The sequence below is a fragment of the Micromys minutus genome (assembly GCF_963924665.1).
Source record: "Micromys minutus genome assembly, chromosome: 21".
Classification (NCBI taxonomy): Eukaryota; Metazoa; Chordata; class Mammalia; order Rodentia; family Muridae; genus Micromys; species Micromys minutus.
The window spans coordinates 21,517,447-21,539,127 of NC_137956.1; the positions used below are offsets into that span (position 1 = coordinate 21,517,447).

The 21,681-nt window shown below is 41.0% G+C and overlaps 1 pseudogene across 1 annotated transcript; it reads right to left on the reverse strand.

Moving 5' to 3' along the window:
• Positions 1 to 18,352: 18,352 nt before the first annotated feature.
• On the reverse strand, positions 18,353 to 19,680 carry LOC308434209 (elongation factor 1-delta-like; annotated as a pseudogene). Its single transcript has 2 exons — positions 19,608 to 19,680; positions 18,353 to 19,255 (listed from the first exon to the last, which is right to left on the reverse strand). The product of its transcript is annotated as an elongation factor 1-delta-like (transcript).
• Positions 19,681 to 21,681: the final 2,001 nt, after the last annotated feature.

The following is a 21,681-nucleotide window of genomic DNA, read 5'->3' on the forward strand; positions in this document are numbered from 1 at the left end:
ATTAAAGACGATCTTTCTCCCCACCTCCTGCTCTCAACTCTGAAGTTCCAACAGCTTCTGGCATTCTGAGACCTCTGAATCAATAGGAAGCAAAATTCAGAGCCATAGTTTTAAGATTTCTCTCCAGACCCCAGACAGATTGTTTACTAGACCTCGACACACATCTTGTCCAGTACATTACTTACCAACTGCTATATCTGCACCAATGTGACACTAATTGAGGCTACTTAGTGCTTCCAGCCTCCCCTGCTTTCTTCTTACAACTGCACCCTATGTCTGAGAAGTGCTCAGTCATACTAGCAGGTGATACCAGCAGGTGAAAATAATTGTAAATCTCCAACTACCTCTGCTGCATCCTAGGAGTGGTTTTTAAAAAAGGAATCTACTTTTAGGTACAGACCCCTTTTGTATATAATCAAAAGAATTTAAAGAAGAAACATCTTTCTAAAGAATTGTCTTAGTCAGGGTTTGTAGTCCTGCATAAAACACCATGACCAAGAAGCAAGTTGGGGAGGAAAGGGTTTATTCAGCTGACACTGCTCATCACCAAAGGAAGCCGGGATAGGAACTCACAACAGGCAGGAACTTGGAGGCAGGAGCTGATGCAGAGGCCGTGGAGAAGTGGCTGCTTACTGGCTTGCTTCCCCTGGCTTTCTCAGCTTGCTTTCTTATAGAACTCAGGCATGGCACCACCCACAATGGGCTGGGTCCTCCCACTAGTTGATAAAATGCCTTACAGCTGGATCTCATAGAGCCATTTCCTCAACTGAGGCTCCCTTCTCTGATAACTCCAGCTTGTGTCAAGTTGACACCAGTCAGTAGTTAAAATAGCATTTTCCTCTTCATTCCAAGTAAGGCTCTGTTAAACCTAAACCTAGAGTCTCCATTGCAGCCTAAGCTGACCAAATTCTGCTCCTTAAACCTGGAAAACTACACAGGCACATCACTCCTCAAAAGTCTCACGAGCAGCTCAATTTGTCCAAAGTCCACTGAAGCTCATGGCCTCTAATATACTTTTGGGCTAAAACTGTATGGTGTATTATTAAGTGGAGAGCTAGGGAGGGCCTCCAACTCAAATCCTGCTTACCTGAGCTCAAATCTCTTCTACACTCCTGTGGTGCTTGTTTCTTTAAGTGGACACAAGTTAGAATTATTTGGGAAGAGGGAACCTCAATTTAAAAAATGATCTCTACCAGATTGTTCTATGGGCAAGCCTGTGGTTCATTTTCTTAGTGATTCAGGCAGGAGGGCTCAGCTCCCTTTTGGCAATGGTGCTGGGCTACTTGGTCCTAGGTATTGGAAGAAATCAGGCTCAAACTATGATAAGCAAGCAGGTAAACAGCATTCTTCCTTGGCCTGTGCACCAGTTCCTGCCTTGAATTCCTTCCCCGAGTTCTCTAGAGGATGTACTACAAAGTGTAGGATGAAATGAACCATTTCCTCCCAGAGTTCATTTTGCTCATGATGCCTTATTGCAGCAACAGAAACCTTAAGGTAACTCCCCCTCTACAGGTAGCTCAATGCCATTAGAGTTGTACCTATAACTCCAGCTTTCTGGGCACTACAGGAAACCTCCCCCAGTTCAGTTTCTTAACACTGAAGATAGGAACATTAGCATCTATCTCTTCCAAACCACATTTCATCAGGACTCATAGATCCTTTCCATAATTTCCTGACCTAAACTAAAAGAACAACACTAGTTTTATTGGGCAGTAATTGCTCTCACCCTTGCTATAGGTACAGGAAATACATTTTTCATCCTCTGACCACCCCCAGAACCATTGAGCCAAGTAACTACAGTAGCCCAAGAGCTTTCAATAATACAGAAATAGTGCAATTCAGCTGGAGCTGTAACCATTGAGCCAAGTAACTGTAGTAGCCCAAGAGCTTTCAATAATACAGAAACAGTGCAATTCACCTGGGACTGTTGTATTTCAACACCATTAAGCCTTACATCTACTGATCCTGTTGCTTTTACATCAACAAATCCAGATGAATAAAACAAAAAACTCTAAAATACCGAAGGAGCCAGTGATGTGGGCCAGCAAAAAACAACAAGAAAGATTTGTGGGATTTTAAACTGGTTGCGATCATCCTGCTTGCTTCCATTTCTAGAAGTACACGCGGCCATCTGATTCCTTGTAGTTGCTTCCTGAAAATTTAACCTGTTAATTTGTTTGTTCTTAGGTTCAACAGTTCTATTCTAGAGAACACTTCAAGGTTTTCAACTGTCCCCACAGGAAGCGCCACTTCCTTTAACCCACTAGAGCAGACCATGAGGGCTTTCTACCCAAACTGCTGCATAGGACAGAAAATCTGTTGTGTGACATTTTCCTGGGAACACAGCACATGTCTACTTTCTCAGAAAGGGAACCTGTGACAGACCAAAGCTTTGCAATCGACTTTTAATAAGGCTCAGTCTCTCCTCTAGCCCACCACCCAACTGAGGTAGTGGAAGAGAAAAGCTATTAGGATAAGGGGAAAGCATACCTTGTCAAAAAGTTTTCTGGGGAAACTTGATCTCCTTTGTAGCAGTTCATTCTTGTAGCACACACCAAATATGATTCAGCAGCTGCAGTCCAGTCCTTTCAGCAAGCAGACACCAGGCAGCTGTAGTTCAATCCTGAAGAAAGCTCCAAGCTCACCAACCAGCAAGCTGCCACGGGAACCTCTTGAGCAGTTCTTGGGTGGTTTTGCTCAGTGACACCTTTACCACAAGTTGAGCTCAACAACGCTAGGTAAGGCGAACCAATACAGGCACATCTTCAGTGAAGAATAGCAAGGCGGAACAAACTAAACTAAGCTCCTATGCCGTCTGAGGGGTCACGTTTATGCTCTTTCATCAAGCGTCCTTTCACATGTTTGCTATTTCAAAACATCCTTTCATCTGTGTCTGCTTCAGAAAAGCAGCCTTTCACATGTCCACTTTAGCAAGACATCCTTTCACCTGTGTGCCCCAGCAAACCATCATTTGACATGACTTTCCAAAAAAAAAAAAAAAAACTAGGAGTTTCCACTTTACAAAGCAACACCTGCATGTAACATCCAACTTGGCAAACCAAAGCAAGTTTTATTGGAGTCACTGACAGGAATCAGAATCATGGGTTACTTTAAAAGATACCAGGAAACTTGAAAGCAGCTTCACCACCCAAAAACCTGCCTTCGCATAGGTGGCTCCTAAATGTAACACCATGGGGCTTTTCAAAAACTGCAAAGCTGAGAGGCTCTCTATGGGGCTTGTGCTTAGCTCCAGATTGCAGTTTGACTGGTCAGAGTCTCCAACCTCAGCATTTCTTACTTGTTTATATGGCCAGATCCTCCAAGTTTCTGTGTTTAGAGAAATCTGAGCTTTTGTTTACCTTCTGAAGCCCATGAAACCCCCATTTCTCCCACTAGGGAATATTGCATTTGAAACACATGTTGTAATTATGAGGAAAATGCCATTTAACAGACACTTTGACAAACATCATTTGATACGAAAACTGGGCCTAAGTTTTTCCAGTTTTCTACAGGTCAGCCATTATGTTTTGTTCTTTATCCATTTTCTTTTTCACCCTTCACCACAAATCTCAGAGGTACATGTTGTGATTATTTCTCAGGCAGGATCTGAACCTACGTGTCAACCTTGGAACACACACTGAGCTTCTTAGTTGTGTTGCACCTACCCCCCACGTCTGACCCCCCCCTTTATGGTCACCCCATAAAGCAACTGATGCCTTCTGCAGCATCCACCTGGCAGATGGCATGGCAGCCTGTCGAGCAACAGGGCCTATGGTTTCCTGGCTGTGCCACTTTATGCGGTGATTTTACCTACAGTCTCTCCTTCTGTGGCCGTGCATTTCTCCATTTGGAAAATGGGGACAATGATGCCCATCTTCAGAGTGGAATGAGAAATAAATGCCTTTGACAGACTCTCATTGCCCAACAAGGTGAGCTCCTGAAAATGGCTGCCCTGGTGGACTGTTTGGATGCCACTGTGCTTGGAAAGACCTAAGGAAAATGGCCACTGGTACACTGCTTGCCTTGTGGAGCCCACAGATAGCTTCTAAGAACCCTTGTGGTTCAGCCTGGAAAGTGACTCTGCCGCTGGCCATGGTATGGCCCATGCTCATTTCTGTCAGCATGGCCTTCAAGTGCGACATTGAGAAGCTCATCTAGCTGTCCTTTTCCTATAAGGTGTCAGGAACAATGTGACACTAATATATGGTTTTTTCAATAAACTAGGAAATCTGATAATCCCATGATCATATGAAATGTTTCTTCTGATGGTTGGGATATTTTTAACTTTTCTCTAAGCTTTAATGAAAGCTTGCTGAATTAATTAGGGAAAAGTGCTTCTCTAGGTGACCAGTAATATAGGAAATATAAGTCTGGGCAAACCTGTCAAGTGAATGAAATGTCCTATAAAACCTTCCTTCCCATTTGTCATCTTTCCTTTGGGGAGAGTCCTGAAGCTTAAAATGAATGAAATCTTTGTTTCAGGAACTTTCCGTATATTCAGACTACAGTGGGACACAAGTAACTGAAACAATGCAGGCTAGAACCACAATGGGGGTGGGCGTGGGGTGGGGACAAAGAATTGTGTAACTCAATATAAAGAAACACAAGTTGGGAATGGGAAGAGGGCCACAGTAGAAACAAGGCTACCTTGAGGGTGAATTAGCTATCTGATGACCACCACCGGCACAGAGATTCCATGCCTGGGATTCATCTCAGGATGAGAAGAGAGCAGATTTCATCAGGTGCCTCCCATGATCAAATATGGCTCCTTGAGGAATTGACTCCTTTACACTTTCTGGTCTACATGCATGGTGTGTATGAGCTATGAAGAAGGCTCTTGCACAGGTCCTACCAAAGATGACACCTCAGAGTAGAGAGCAATGCAGATGAGAAGTAGTATATCTACCACAGGATTAGGAGAGGGACCATGACACACATTCCTACAGATTTGTCATAGGTAACCAGCATTTTCCTGACCAGTTTCCTCTAATGACTCAACCTCAGGATCAATTTAAAAAGCAATCCATGATCAGATTCTTTGAAGGAAGGGAATTTGCAAGTGTACAAAGTGCTATGTCATTGTCCTTTCCCTCACCATGACACCTTGCCAGTGTTCCAAACCAAGGAGAGGTTCCTTTCAACTGGAAATGTTTAACCCTAGAGTCACTTGTCTCCAGGCAGAATCACATGTCCAGTGATTCTGGATTCAAGAGATCCTGGGAAACATGATTGCAAGCATTTGTGAAGATGGCAGATTTCTGAAAGTTGTACCCTGTCTGGGAAATCCACCAAGAGCAGATCAAACACAGGTAATCTAGGAGCTAGGGGCCCTTGCAGCTTGGTGGGACAATTATGCAGCTAGGAATGCATTTAGCTAAATGGTCACCTCATGTAGAGGCCATACTTAAGCCAACATCAAGGGAACTTGACCAAGAGACCTGCCAGATTCAGTGTGGGACTTGGGAGTAGGCTATATACTGGGTGAACAGTAATTAAGATTATATGAGCTCAGCCAGAGAGTGGTACAGCATCAGTCTTTGCAAAGCTTACCCTAAGACTCACAGCAGCTCTATGAAAATCAGCTGGCTGTGTGGTACATAGAAAGCTTCAATGGCCAGGTGTCAACAGTAATGATTTAGGTCCTTTTCTATTAGAAACCTGAGAACCAGGTGAAAAGTCACAAGAAAGAAAAATACTACACTGAAAACAAGTCCCACATGAGAGGGATATAGAAACAAAAATCTAGAGGAATGGGGATGATATTCTGGTAAAAAATGGAGATGAACTTTTAAATGTTCTTTTTAAAAATAATGGAACTTTGAGCCTTAAAAAAAAAAAGATCTTAAAGGGAATAATCAAAGAAGTAGTATTTTAACTAAGGGATTTATTGCTGTTAAAGGACACCATGACCATAAAGGAAAAGATTTAAGTAGGGGCTAACTTAGAGTTCAGAGGTTCAGTCTGTTATCATCATGGTGGGAAGCATGCAGATGTCATGGTGCTGAAGAGGAGCTGAGAGTTCTAATTCTGGATCAGCAGGCAGCAGGGAGGGCTACATGGGCCTGGCTGGAGCAGCTGAAACCTCAAAGCCCAACCCCAGTGACACACTTCCTCCAAAAAGGCCACATCTCCTAACAGTGCTACTCTCTACAGGCTAATGAGGGCTGTTTTCATTGAAACCACCATGGGCAGGTTCTTCCCAAAATATGTCTCTGGGAAAAACAAAAGAGGTTTCCAAAGTTTGTAGAAGAACGGACTTCTTAGTTGGTCCTTCCAGGAGTGAAATGGATTCTTGAAACTGGGTGCAAATTCTGATCCTCACACTGGGACCTGGAGGACCTGAGGTAGATGGAACTGGAGAATACACCTGGGATCAACTGCATACCTGCTGAATTCTGATGGCTCCGCCCTCCTCCATCCTACATTGTTCTCTTCTCATAGGTCAGCTCCTCCAACAAAACCATCTGCACCTGTAAATCAACTGGCTTTGATCTTCTTGGCTGGAAGAGCTGGGGCTTGAGGTTTGCTTGATTTTTCTCTTTTTTTTTCTTTTTTTTTTCTTATCCCTACAGAATCTGACTCTATGTGCACACTATAGTAAGCTGCTTGAAAATCATGTTCTAGAAAACGTGCTGCCAGGCAGAACTTTCTTCTGTGAGGAAATTTCTTATCCCTGGGATAAGAAAGTAGGCCATAGTCACAGCTATTTTGTGGCTAATGGGGCTAAGGAAGATGATTTTAAATATAAAATATATGAAATTAATTTTGTTTAAATTTAAACTACTATTTGGGATTAGAACGACCATAATGGTGATTATGTCTTGGAATCTAGCTAGTCAGCTGCAAATCAAATGTTCAAAATGTAGACTTTCAGGTTACACCTTGAGACAACAACTAGGCCAGCATTCACATCTTAATGTGATTCACATGCCAATAAAGTCACTATCTACTTTCTGGAATATTGTGATGTCTCTCAACATTTTTGTTCTGTTCTGTTCTATTTCTACTCTATTGTAGAACAATGAACTCTTTTCCCTTTTCTTTTTTTTTTTAAAAGATTTATTTATTTTATGTATGTGACTACACTGTAGTTGTCTTCAGACACACCAGAAGAGGGTATCAGATCCCATTACAGATGGTTGTGAGTCACCATGTGGTTGCTGAGAATTGAACTCAGGACCTCTGGGAGAGCAGTCAGTGCTCTTAACTACTGAGCCATCTCTCCAGCCTTAGAGAGCTCTTACAGTGCTTACCAAACATACTAGATATGAATGTAATTAATATTACTGATCTACAGTGGATGGTATGAAAATTGCAACCTGGTTGGAAAACACCCTTTCTGTATGAGAGCCAGGTTTGGTCCTTGTTCTGTAGTCAACAAAGTAGCAGGAAAGGCTGTTAAGCAGATAGGGAATGTTTTATGGGTGTAATGCTTGCAAGCAGGGAAGAAAGTTAAAGGAGATGGTAGCACTGGTAAGTTATCTCCAGAATCTACTGGCTCTACCTATGTGTATCTACCAGAAACCAGGTTTATCTCATCTTATCCCAGATCTGAAGGAGAGCAAATATTTCAGAACCACAGGAGTGCATTTATTCTGGTAGTGAGCATCTATAGGGACATCAACCCAGATCCCGGAACAATTCAGTATCCTTTATCTCTAGTCTTTAGGGCAAAAGGAACACAACCTTGAATTGTAATTCTAAAGAGTATTTCTCTGAAATCGACCAAGCAGTCATCATTTACAGTGTGGTCTGGGCACTTTCATTCACGATTGAAAGCTTCGAAAGTGTGCTTTTTGAGCATGTCATGTTTTTAAAAAAGCATGTCTCTGGGACACGAGCATATTTCATCCATTTGCACTGCGGTCGTCTCTTGTCATAATAGGCCAAAATCTTAAAACAGAAAGTACTTGTGACTGGTGGTAGGAAGACTAAGAAGCACAGGGGAAAAGTGGGGGAATTTAAAGGAAATTCGTTTTCATTGCTCTAGTCCTGAGAATCCTTTGATAGACTTCAGGATTTAATTCAATTAAGTTGTCCTAGATGTTAAATTAAGATTGACATCAGCTACTCACTCTGCCTTTTTGAAGGTTCCATGTCTGGTCCTATGTAGGGTCTGTGCTTGAGGGATACAGATGTAAGAGGAGGGTTTAGACACTTTCAGCTCATTGAGACATAATAGTTCTACAAGGATTCCCAAGAACAAGGACTTACTCACTGTACTGTGTAGTCTCTACTAGATCAACCTTCTCAAAATAGACAAATGCCTTTAAAAGATTCCTACGGGACAACAGCAGATCAAACCTAAGTCATCAATCACAGTCATGATGAGCAACAATTGCTGATGCCTTTGTTTCTGGAGCAAGCTGTTCACAAGCTTCACAAGGAAAACCTTGTGGTTTGCCAAGAAGTCAGCTCAAAAGTTTGAAATGATCACAAAGATTTTTCCCAAGTTAGGATTTGTGCCTGTATGTTTCATGAGGACTTTCACATCTCACATCCACAGTGACGACTGTGACATCTACATCACTAGAGAAACTACAGAGGAAGAAGATGAAGGCAAACTCACTTGCTCAGCAGTGTATAGCAGGCATCCTGCGATGCCAACTTGAAGGGCTGTGAAACATGCTCACTAAATACAGTGGTAAATGTTCATACATTTTAAAAGTGTTCTCACCTAGTAGGAAAATACAAAAAGTAGCATGCTGTTTAAAACTACAGATTCTCCATGCCAAAGAAATGTGAATGCAAGAGAAACAAAGCAATGATGAAAGAGACATCTGCATCCTTTTGTCAGGACACAGAAAACACCTTTGAGAGGCTGAAAACCTCAATGAAAGAATAAAGTGTGCAGGGCAAGAGGTTGAATGGAAAGACAAACGCTTCCTCCTGCAGTGTTTAGGAAGATGTTCTGGCTGAGGTAAGGCAGAGCTGGGCACAGATCAGTCTGTAAAGTGCTTGCTGCACAACAGACGCCTCTTGTAACTGAGGACTGGGGAGGTAGAGACAGGCTTAACCAGCCTAGACTTCTTGTGAGCTCCTGGTCAGTGAGACACCATGTCTGAACAAAAAAAGACCATGTCTGATGGTTCCCAAGGAACAACAAATATCTGAAGTTGGCCTTTGACATCTACACACATGTACAAACATATGCAAGTGTACACATATGACCAACACACACACACAGACACACAGACACAGAGACACACAAACACATACACACACACAGATAAAATAAATATTTCTCAAAATTCCTTAAATGTTTCCAATTTGTGATAGAGTGGTTTTTTTTTTTTTTTTTGCATCTTGATTATTTTCCCAGTTTTTAAAAATTTTATTGGTTATTTTATTTATTTATATTTCAAATTTTATTCCCTTTCCCAGTTATTCTCCTAGTCCCTTCCATCTCCCCCTGCTTCTATGAGGGTGCTTTTCCACCCACCCCTTCCTGCCTCAGAGCCCTCAAATTCCCCTATGCTGAGGCACAGAGCCTCTATGGAACCAAGGAGCTCCTCTCCCATTGATGCCCGATAAGATAATCCTCTGCTACTTATGCAGCTGGAGCCATTGTCCCACCCAGGTGTACTCTTTGGTTGGTTGTTTAGTCCCTGGGGGATTTGGGAGGTCTGATTGGTTGATATTGTTGTTCTTCCTATGGGGTTTCAGCTCCTTCAGCCCTTTCTCTAACTCCTCCACTGGGGACCCTGTGCTCAGTCCATTGGTTGGTTGTGAGCATTCTCCTCTGTATTTGTCATCATCTGGCAGAGCCTCTCAGGAGACAGCTATAGCAGGCTCCTGTCAGCAAGCCCTTCTTTGCATCCACCAGAGTGTTTGGGTTTGGTGAGTGTATATGGGATGGATCCCCTGATGACTAAGGATGTTGAACATTTCTTTAGGTGCTTCATGGCTATTTGAGAATTCTTTGTTTAGCTCTATATTCCATTTTAAAAATAGTGTTATTTGGTTCTCTGGAGTCTAACTCCTTGAGTCCTTTGTATATTTTAGATATTAGTCCTCTATCAGATGTAGGGTTGGTAAAGATATTTTCCCAATCTGTTGGTTGCCATTTTGTCCTATTGACAGTGTCCTTTGCCTTACATAAGCTTTTCAATTTTATGAAGTCCCATTTGTCAATTGTTAGAGCATAAGCCACTGGTGTTCTGCTCAGGAAATTTTCTCCTGTGCCAATGTGTTCGAGGTTCTTTCCCATTTCCTCTTCTGTTAGATTCAGTGTATTTGGTTTTATGTGGTCCGCTTGGACTTGAGCTTTGTACAAGGAAATAAAAATGAATTAATTTGCATTCTTCTACTTGCTGATCACCAGTTGGATCAGCACCATTAGTTGAAAATGTTGTTTTTTTTCCCACTGGATGGTTTTGGCTTATTTATCAAAGATCAAGTGACTATAGGTGTGTGTGTTTATTTCTGAGTCTTCAAGTCTATTCCATTGATCTACCTGCCTGTCCCTGTACCAATACCATGTGGTTTTTATCACTATTGATCTGTAGTACAGCTGGAGGTCAGGAATGATGATTCACCCAGAAGTTCTTTGTTAAGAATGGTTATTCCTATGCTGGGTTTTTTGTTATTCCAGATAAATTTGAAAATTGTACTTTCTCAGTGAAAAATTGCATTGGGAATTTGATATGGATTGCATTGAATCTGTAGATTGCTTTTGACAAGATAGCCATTTTTACTATGTTAGTCCTGCCAGTTCCTGAGCATGAGAGATATTTCCATCTTCTGAGATCTTCTTTAATTTCTTTCTTCAGAGACTTGAAGTTATTGTCAAACAGCTCTTTCACTTGCTTGGTTAGAGTCACAGCAAGATATTTTATATTATTTGTGACTATTGTGAAGGGTGTTGTTTCCCTAATTTCTTTCTCAGTCTGTTTATTATTTGAGTAGAGGAAGGCTACTGATTTATTTCAGTTAGTTTTATATCGAACCACTTTGCTGAAGTTGTTTATTAGCTGTAGGAGTTCTCTAGTGGAATTTTTGGGGTCACTTAAGTATACTATCTTAGCATCTGCAAATAGTGATATTTTGACTTCTTCTTTTCCAATTTGTATCCCTTTGACCTCCTTTTGTTATCTGATTGCTCTGGCTAGGACTTCCAGTACTATACTGAATAGATAGGGGGAGATTAGGCGACCTTGTCTAGTCTCTGATTTTGTGCAATTGCTTCAAGTTTCTCTCCATTTAGTTTGATGTTGGCTACCAGTTTGCTGTATATTGCTTTTACTATGTTTAGTTATTGGCCTTGAATTCCTGTTCTTTCCAAGACTTTTACCATGAAGGGCTTTGAATGTTGTCAAATGCTTTTTCAGCCTCTAATTAGATGATCATGTTTTCTTTGAGTTTGTTTATATAGTGGATTATGTTGATGAATATCCATATATTGAACCATTCCTGCATTTCTGGGTTATGGTGAATGATCATTTTGATGTGTCCTTGGATTTGGTTTGTGAGAATTTTATTGAGTAATTTTGCATTGATATTCTTAAGGGAAACTGGTCTAAAGTTCTCTTTTTTTGTTGAATCTTTGTGTGGTTCAGGTATCAGTGTAACTGTGGCTTCATGGAACATAATGGGTAGTGTTCCTTGTTTCTATTTTATTGAATCGTTTGAGAAGTATTGGTATTAGATCTTCTTTGAAGTTTTGATAGAATTCTGCACTAAACCCATCTGGTCCTGGGCTTGTTTTGGTTGGGAGAATTTTAATGACTGCTTCTATTTCTTTAGGAGTTACAGGACTGTTTAGATGGTTTATCTGATCCTGATTTATCTTTTGTACCTAGTATCTGTCTAGAAAATCATCCATTTAATCTAGATTTTCCAGTTTTGTTAAGTATAGGCTTCTGTAGTAGGATCTGATACTTTTTTTAAATTTCTTCTGTTTCTGTTATGTCTCCCTTTTCATTTCTGATTTTGTTAATTCAGATACTGTCTCTGTGCCCTCTGGTTATTCTGGCTATGGGTACATCTATCTTGTTGATTTTCTCAAAAAAGTAGCTCCTGGCTTTGTTGATTCTTTGTATTGTTCTTTTTGTTTCTACCTAGTTGATTTCAGCACTGAGTTTATTTCCTGCCATCTACTCCTCTTGGGTGTATTTGCTTCTTTTTGTTGTAGAACTTTCAGATGAGCTGTTAAACTGTTAGTGTTTACTCTCTCCAGTTTCTTTATGCAGGCACTCAGAGCTATGCTTTGCTTTTCCTCTCAGCACTGCTTTCATTGTGTTCTACATGTTCTGGTATGTTGTCTTCATTTTCATTAAATTCTAAAAAGCCTCTAATTTCTTAATTTCTTCCCTGACCAGGTTATCATTGAGTAATGCTGTTCAGCTCCCATGTGTATGTGGGTTTTCTTTTGTGCTGTTATTGAAGACCAACTTTAGACCTTGATGATTTGATAGTATGCATGGAATTATTTCAATGTTCTTGTATTAATTGAGACTTGTTTTCTGTCCAATTATATGGTCAATTTTGGAGAAGGTACCATGAGGTACTTAGGAAAAGGTATAATCTTTCATTTTTGCGTGAAGTGTTCTGTAGATACAAGATCGTTTGGTTCATAACTTCTGTTAGTTTCACTGTTTCTGTTCAGTTTGTTTCCACGATCTGTCCATTGGGGAGAGAGAGATACTGAAGTCTTTTATTATTTATTATTGAAGTTCAATGTGTGCTTTGAGCTTCAGTAATGCTTCTTTTACAAATGTGGGTGTTCTTGCATTTGGGGGCATAGTTTTTCAGAATTGAGTATTCATCTTGGTAGATTTTCCCATTAATGACTATGTTGTGTCCTTCCCCATCTTTTTTTTTTCTTTGATAGCTTTTGGTTGGATGTCTATTTTATTGGGTACCAAAATTGCTACTCCAGCTTGTTTCTTGGGACCATTTGCCTGGAAAAAAATTTTCCAGCCTTTTACTCTGATGTAGTGTCTGTCTTTGTCACTGAGATGAGTTTCCTGTATGCAGGAAAATGCTGGGTCCTCTTAAGTAAGTCTGTTAGTATATGTTAAGAGATATTAAGGATCGATTGCTTCCTATTATTTTTGTTGTTAGAAGTGAAATTATGTTTGTGTGACTATCTTCTTTTAGGTTTTTTGTAAGAAGATTAATTTCTTGCTTTTTCTTGGGTGCAGTTTCTCTCCTTGGGTGCAGTTGGAATTGTCTATCTATTATCCTTTGTAGGGCTGGATTTGTGGAAGGATATTGTTTAAATTTGGTTTTGTCATGGAATATTTTAGTTTCTTCATTGTTGCAGTTAAGTATTAGAAAATAATAATTAGTATATCTCTTTACCAGCCCTGAAGTCTTACTCCTCTGGCCTGACCCTGATACGGAGCTGCACACACTCGTCCAAGCTGCCACCCCACACTCTGCACAACTCACTTCCTTTGGCGGTTTACTACCACCCGTTCTCTACCTCTGTGGTGGGGTGTTTCTGTACCCCCAAATTCCACAAACACAACTCTACAACCCGATAGCTTTTCTTATAGGTTTATATATTCAACTCTCAATCCACAAACCCTCTACACAACAATATTGCATCAAATAGACAAAGATACAAACTGCCTTTTTATATCAGATATTAGACCTGTAAAATACTTAATGTTCATAGCTATTTAACACCAATCAATATCACCTGGGTCTAGCTGGTCCTTGAGAAGCTCCATGCTGTCATGATCCTTCCTTGTCCTCTGACCTCCTCAGACCTCTCAGCCCTCTCCACCCCTTCACCCCACCCAGTCACTGGCTTTCCTTTATTTTACTAATTAAAATGGGCAGGTTCAGATGAAGCCACCTCTTGGCAGCCCTTCTTGAGGAAGTGGAATTAACATTAAAATACAAACAGCTTCAGGACAATCTACACTCTATCTACGCTAATGAAGAGTTTTGCTGGATATAATAGCTCGGGTTGGCATTTTGTTCTCTTAGGGTCTGTATGATGTCTATCCAAGATTTTTTGGCTTTTAGAGTCTCTGTTGAGAAGTCTGGTATAATTCTGATAGGTTTGCCTTTATATGTTACTTGATCTTTTTCCCCTACCACTTTTAATATTTTTTGTTCTGTGTATTTGGTGTTTTATTATGTGATGGGAGGAATTTCTTTTCTGATCCAATATGTTTGGTGTTCTGTAAGCTTCTTGCATGTGTATGGGCATCTCTTTTCTTAGGTTAGGGAAGTTTTCTTCTAAAAATTTTGTTGAAAATGTTAGTTGGCCCTTTGAGTTGGGAGTCTTTGCTCTTTTGTATTATTCTTAGGTTTGGTCTTTTTATTGTGTCCTGGATTTCTTGAATGTTTTGAGTTAGGAGCTTTTAGTTTTTGTATTTTCTCTGACTGTTGTGTCAATGTCTTCTATGGTATCTTCTGTACCTGAGATTCTCATTTCTATCTTTTGTATTCTGTTGGTGATGTATCTGTGAATCCTTATCTCTTTCCTAGGTTTTTTCATTTCCGGGGTTTTCTCTATTTCCATTTTTTAGATCATGGACAGTTTTAATTCCTTCACCTGTTGATTGTGTTTTCCTGTATTTAAGAGATTTATGTGCTTTCTCTTTAAGGGCTTCTACTTGTTTACATGTGTTCTCCTGTGTTTCTTTCAGGGAGTTATTTACATCCTTCTTAAAGTCCTCTGTCATATTCATGGAATGGGATTTTAGATCTGAATCTTGCTCTTCAGGTGTGTTGAGGTATCTGGGGCTTGCTGTGGTGGGAGAACTGGGTTCTGATGTTGCCTAGTAGCCTTGGTTTCTTTTATGTTCTTGCACTTGGCTCCTGCTATCTGGTTATCTCTAGTTCTAACTGGCCTTGGTGTCTCTGAATGGAGCCTGTCCCTCCTGAGATCCTGGTTTGTCTGATCTTGGGAGTCCACTTTTCTTTGGGTGTTGCTGGAGGGGGTAGGGAGACACAGCCTTGGTTCTGCTCCAGGAACAGGTACAGACTGGAAAGAATGTGATCCTCTAGCTAGGCAGAGATTTCTTGCATCCCTAGGTCCTGGAGGGTCCCAGTTATGTAAGATGTTGGGGGCAGATGTTTTGGCCTCACCCATGATCCTGGGTGTGTCAGAGTTCCTGGTGGTGGTGGGGGGCAAGCTTTCTCTGGGTGTTCAGAGTGGCTTCTTTGACTGAACTAAGATAGTGGCATTCATTCACATGAAAGACTAACATCATTTACAGGTTAGAAATGTGCACATGAGGCAGCCTTCACTGATGTGGATTTTATAAAATCACATTTTAAAATAAGTAAAATGCTTACAATTTTTGTGACATGTTAAACATTTCTGACCTTTATAGACTAAAATGGTAACTGGTCAATTGCTACCTAAGTAAATATGATATGCAATTTGAATCTTTCAGTTAAATGGCCATGTTTTATCAATTAAAACTACTTTCCAAAGAGGTTTGGTGACTGAGGATGTGGTTCTTGGATAGAATGCTTTGCCTTGTATGTGTGAGGTCCTGAACTGTGTTCCCACAACAGTGTGGCAGGGCCAGGGCCTTTATCACCTTTCTCTGAGGCCTGGGTGTCGCGCGCCCCACTTCCGCCGGCACAAACAGGCGTGCAACAAAACAAGATTCTTCTGCGGACAACCTTTATTATACAGCACTCTGAGCAGGGGACCTCCTGAGCAGGAAACTTCTCTCTGAGCTGGGGACTCCCTACCAGGGTCTACTGTATAGGCGACCTCTCACGTGCAGTCTCCCACGTGCGATCTCCTCTCACCGGGTCTTCTCTCTCTGCGATCTCTCTACCAGGTCTCTCTCCACACGTGCGATCTCTCTTACCCAGTCTCTCTCCACGTGGGATCTCCCGCAATCTCCCCACGTGGGGGAGAAATGCACTGCTTATATATGCCTAAGAGACTTGTGTTGCTACCTGATTGGTGCATCCTCCAGTAGCTCATTCACGTGCCCCGAGATTGGGCTATGACTTATGTGGTTGCCAAGCAACACGAGGGGAAAGGTTTTTGTAGGCTGAACAATGGGCGGGAAGCTGGTGCCATCTATTGGCGCCAATGGCTTCCTACACCTGGGGATCTGGAATTCATGCCAAGGACCAAGCCCAGTCTTTGAAGAAGCACCAGTGCTTGCTGCTCTTGTGGAGAACTGGGGTTCAGTTCTAAGTAGTCACATTGGATGGGTCATAATTACCTATCACAACAGCTATCATTACTGTACTCTAGACTCTGTAGGAATATTCATAAACATAAATAAAAACCAAAGATACTCTCTCGGTTCCATATTGAACTCAATTTGGAAGAGGCGAGTCCAGTCTCAAAATGGAGGGCCATGATCCAAAGGAACCAGTGCAGCTGAGGAAGCTGTTCATTTGTGGGCTGAGCTTTGAAACCACAGATGACAGCTTAAGGGGACATTTTAAGAAGTGGGGCACACTTATAGACTGTGTGGTTATGAGAGATCCTCAAATAAAATGTTCCAGAGGATTTGGTTTTGTGACCTACTCCTGTGTTGAAGAAGTGGGTGCTGCAATGTGTGCTTGGCCACTCAATGTTGATGGGCATGTGGTGGATCCAAAGAAAGCTGTTTCTAGAGAGGATTCTGCCCATTTAATGGTGAAAAAAATTTTTGTTGGTGATACTAAAGAGAATATGGAAGAATATAATGAGAATCTACTTTGAAAAGTATGGCAAGATTGAAACCATAGAAGTGGGGCTGACAAGATGGCTCAGCAGTTAAGAGCACTGACTGCTCTTCCAGAGGTCCTGAGTTCAATTCCCAGCAACCACATGGTGGCTCACAACCATCTGTAATGGGATCTGATGTCCTCTTCTGGTGTGTCTGAAGACAGCTACAGTGTGCTTATATATAATAAATAAATAGATAGATAAATAGATAAATAAATCTTAAAAAAAAAACAAGAAAGAAACCATAGAAGTTATGGAAGATAGGCAGATTGGGAAAAAGGATCTGCTTTTGTAACTTTTGATGATTATGACAGTTGATAAAATTGTTGTTCAGAGAAATATCACACTATTAATGGGCATAATTGTGAAGTGAAAAAGACCCTTTCTTAACAAGAGATGCAGTCTGTTGGATCATAGAGAGGTCATAGAGGTGGATCTGGCAACTTTATGGATTGTGAAGGAAACTTTGGAGGTGGTGGAGGAAATGTTGGTCGTGGAGGAAACTTTGGGAAGAGGAGGCTATGGTGGTGAGGTGGAGGCAGCGGAGGTAGTTATGGAGGTGGTGATGGTGGATAAAATGGATTTGGAGGTCATGGTGGCAACTATAGTGGTGGTACTGGTTTATGGAGGTGGTGGACCAGGATATGGAAATCAAGGTGGTAGATATGGTAGTAGAGGAGGAGATGATGGTTACAGTGAAGGAGGGAAGTTTGGTAGAGGTAACTATGGTGGTGGTGGGAACTATAATGACTTTGGAAATTATAGTGGGCAGCAACAATCAAATTATGGACCCATTAAAGGGGACTCAGGCAAGACCAGAAGTGTGAACTTGGATCATTTGAGTACTTTGAATTAATGGTCCTACACTCACAGAATTTACTAACTAGCAGAGTTTTGTATAGGAAAGCTAAATCTAACTTATTTCTTATATTACACATAACTACAATTATTTAACGTATTGGACATTTGCAACATCCAACTTAGCATATTTATCCTAGAATTTTACTCTCAGATTGTATATGAATATCCCAGCAACAGCGCTATTCAATGAATTCATGATATATCACTGACTAAATTGTTAGTAAGGAGTAATAAAAATATGATAAGCTCTTTGAAGTATTAATTACACACACACACACACACACACACACAAGAATGCTCTCTGACATTTTGAAAATGACACACACTTTGTAAGTTTGTTGAGATAGGGACTTGGCATGTAATCCAAGCTCGCCTTGAAATCCTCCTCCCTTACTCACTAGATTGCAGGGAATATAGGAATGTGCCACCATGTGTGTCAGGAAATTATGTTTTATCAACTTTTGTGCACTTTTCTGTGCCCAGACTAGCCTGTCCAAAGAATGAGTCTTAAGGGGTGAAAGGATACAAATCAGGAAGGAACATCACCGGGATAAGAAAGCAGGGCCATCTTAATGTGATAAATGACAAGGAAGCAAGAAAAGCTAGTTCTTATTGGTCTGGGCTGTATAGTCTAAACCCACAACTGTAACGGAGCTTAAGTCATCTTCAACTATACAGTCATCAATCTGATTTGATCACTAGGGTTGTGACCACCCTCCAGTGATGGAATTCACAGCTTCAGGAGCCTAAACTCTACAAGAACATGTTTGTAATCTTAACAATGAAGAAGCTGAGAAAAGAGGATTTTTTGTTTCTTTTGCAGAATCTTAGTCTTTATTCTCAGCAGGTCCCCACACGCATAAAACTATGCACTCTCGGATTCCAGACTGTGTTGAAAGCTGGAATGTCCACACTCTGCACATGCTCCTCAGACTTGTTGATCTCCTCTTCGAGCAAGTCGATGCCCACTTTGTCAACCTCCACCACACACCGCACCTGCCGCTTCTGTATACCATAGCCAAACAGGCACAAGCTTGGGCACCCTCCACTCCCCTGCCCAAACCAGCCCATCCGATTGGATGGACCGCATACAAGTCTATAGCTGGGCCATGTCTGTCTCATCATCTCAAGGTTTAACATCTAAGAAGATGGACGATTTGGTCACCAGTGTGAGCTTCTTAGCCTTCTTTGTGTACTTCTCTGTAGTTAGGCAGCCTCCTTGTCATCCTTTTCCTCATCACTACTGAACAGGTTAACGTCATTGTCTTTATCATCTTCTTCATCATTGTCTTCATTGGTGTGGCTACTTTCTTGGGTGGGAGCTCTACTTGATGCATAGAAGAGGCATATTGGGACTGTGGGGCTGTGACTTGGTGAGTAGGTGAACTCTTCTTCAGAGTACTCAGCCGGGCCTCCAACTTGAAAATGATCTGCTGTAAATCTAGCACCACACCTTCAAGGTTCTGGATCTCCACTTCCAGACTGGCAATTTTCAAAAAATCTGTGGTCTCCACCAGGTCCACTGGAGGCTCGAGTGCCTGAACTTCCAGTCAGAGATTTCTGGATGTTTTCTCTGGCTCTTGCAACATCTCATGGTGGTCCCATTCTCCTGACGGGAGCCAGTGGTCACGGGCTCATTTATCTTCTATTAGAATCTCTTTTCTGCATCATCATATTTAAACTTGTTAAACCAGATCTTCTTGTGTAGTAGAAAGTTTGTAGACAATTTTCGATATCCAAGGACTTAGCAACTAAAATATGGGACGGGGAAGTTCAGGGACAGGGCTGCAAAGGAGAGGGGGATAAATATTTTGTATATACTAATACACACCAAAATAAAACAAACACTAATCATTTGCAAGCTATTCTTAAGGTATGATGTTGTCTAGCTTATTAAATCACAAGTATTTCTGGAAGAGAAAACAAAGATCTATTGGTTATATGCATGTTGCTATACTTAAATTACTACTCTTATAGTCAGGGTTTCTATTGTTTTGCTGAAACACAATGATGATAAACAACTTGGGAAGGAATGGGTTCATTTTCCCCACAGTTTCATAGTTTCTTATCAAAAACAATGAGGTCAGGAACTTACACAGGTCAGAAATCTGGAAGCAGGAGCTGATGCAGAGTCCATGGAGGGTACTGATTATTACCCTTTTCCTCATGGCTTACTGTGTTTGCTTTCTTATAGAACCCAGGGCAACCTTCCCAGAGACACCACACACACAATGGTCTGGTTTCTTCTTTATCAATCACAAAGAAAATGCCCAAGGCAGTTAGGTTTATCTTAGGCACAGCAAACAGAGTTAAGTTGTGCTTGGTCCCTTGACCTCCATTGCCATCCCAAGGAGCCTTGTTCCCACAAGAGTATCCTGATCTTCCTTGGTGGCCTGAAAAGGGGCCATTGGAACTCCCCCAAACGAATCCCTTGCCAGTTGGGTTCACCTGAGGCACAGCTAGTTGAGTAGGGTCTCCCTGGGGCATAGCCAGCATAGATGAGTTGTGCTGGGTCCTCTGACCTCCACTGTCTCATTCTGGGCATGTCCTGCCATTCTTAGAAGACTTTTGGGACCCCAAGAGTGTTGTGGAATCCACTATTCCACTATTCCCTTGCCAGTCAATTCCACTTAGGGACCAGGCAGCATAGGTAAGCTGTGTATTGTCCCCTGACCTCTGTTGTCTGGTCCACAGCTCTCCCAGCCTTCCCAAGGAGACCCATTGGCACCAGGAACATCTAGCCAACATTGGGAAGAAACAGATTGCTAAAGCACATCATGGGTGCACAGTTAAAAAGAACCAGGGCAATATGGCACCATCAGAGCCCAGCTATCCTGCTACAGCAAGCCCTAACCCAGCTGAGGCATTAGATGGCAACCTTAAATCCAATCTTGTAAAGATGATAGAGGCCTTTAAAGAGGAAATGAATGGATGCTTTAAAGAAATACAGGACAATACAACCAAACAGGAAGGAAATGAGTTCTACAACCAGAAGAAGCAAACCCACTCAAGAGAAATAGACTGCAGGAAATAATCCAACCCAGGGCTAAAAAAAAAAAATCAGTAAATCAAAACAAAAAGAATAGTTTAAAGAGTCAATGATACAAAGAGCTGGTTCTTCGAGAAAATCAACAAGATAGACAAGCCCTTAGCTAAACTAACTAAAGAGCTGAGAGACAATGTCCAAATCAGAAATGAAAAGAGGGACATAGCAACAGGAAGTGAGGGAATCCAAAGAATTATTAGTTCTTATTCCCAAAGCCCATATTCCACAAAATTTGACTATCTAAAGGAAATTGATTATTAAATTGATTTTTTTGATAAATTCCACTTATGAAAATTAAATCAAGATCAGATAAACAAAACAACCATATAACTCCTAAGGAAATAGGATCAGCCATTTAAAGTCTTCCAACCTCCCCCACCCCAAGAAAAAGCCCAGGGCGAGATGGTTTTAGAACATAATTCCTCCAGACTTTTAAAGAATAGCTAATGCCAATACTCCTCAAACTATTGCACAAACAAAACAGAAGGGACATTACCAAACTTATTCTATGAAACAAGAAAGAGAATTTCAGACCAATTTCTCTTATGAACATTAATGCAACGATAATAAAATACTCTCAAACCAAATACAAGAACATCATCTACCCTGATCAAATAGGCTTCATCCCAGAGCTTCAGGAATAGTTTAATATATAAAAACCCAACAACATAATTCACCATATAAACAATCCGAAAGAAAGAAACCCTACATGATCATCTGATTTATGCTGAAAAAGCCTTTGAAAAAATTCAATGCCCATCTATGTTAAAAGCCTTGAAGAGATCAGGGATACAAGATACACAGGGAAATACAATAAAGACAATAATACAGCAAGTCAATAGCCAACATCCAATTAAATGGTGAGAAACTTAAAACAATTCCACTAAAATAAGGGACAAAACAAGGTGGTCCATTCTCTCCATATCTTTTCCATGTAGCACTTGAAGTTCTAGTTAGAGCAATAAGACAACTGAAGGAGATCATGTTGGAAGAGAAGCCAAAGTATCATTAGTCATAGAGGATATGACAGTATAGATAAAATTCTACCAGAGAATGTCTACAGGTGATAAATATTTTCAGCAAAGTGGCAGGATACAAAATTAACTAAAAAAAAAATAGCCCT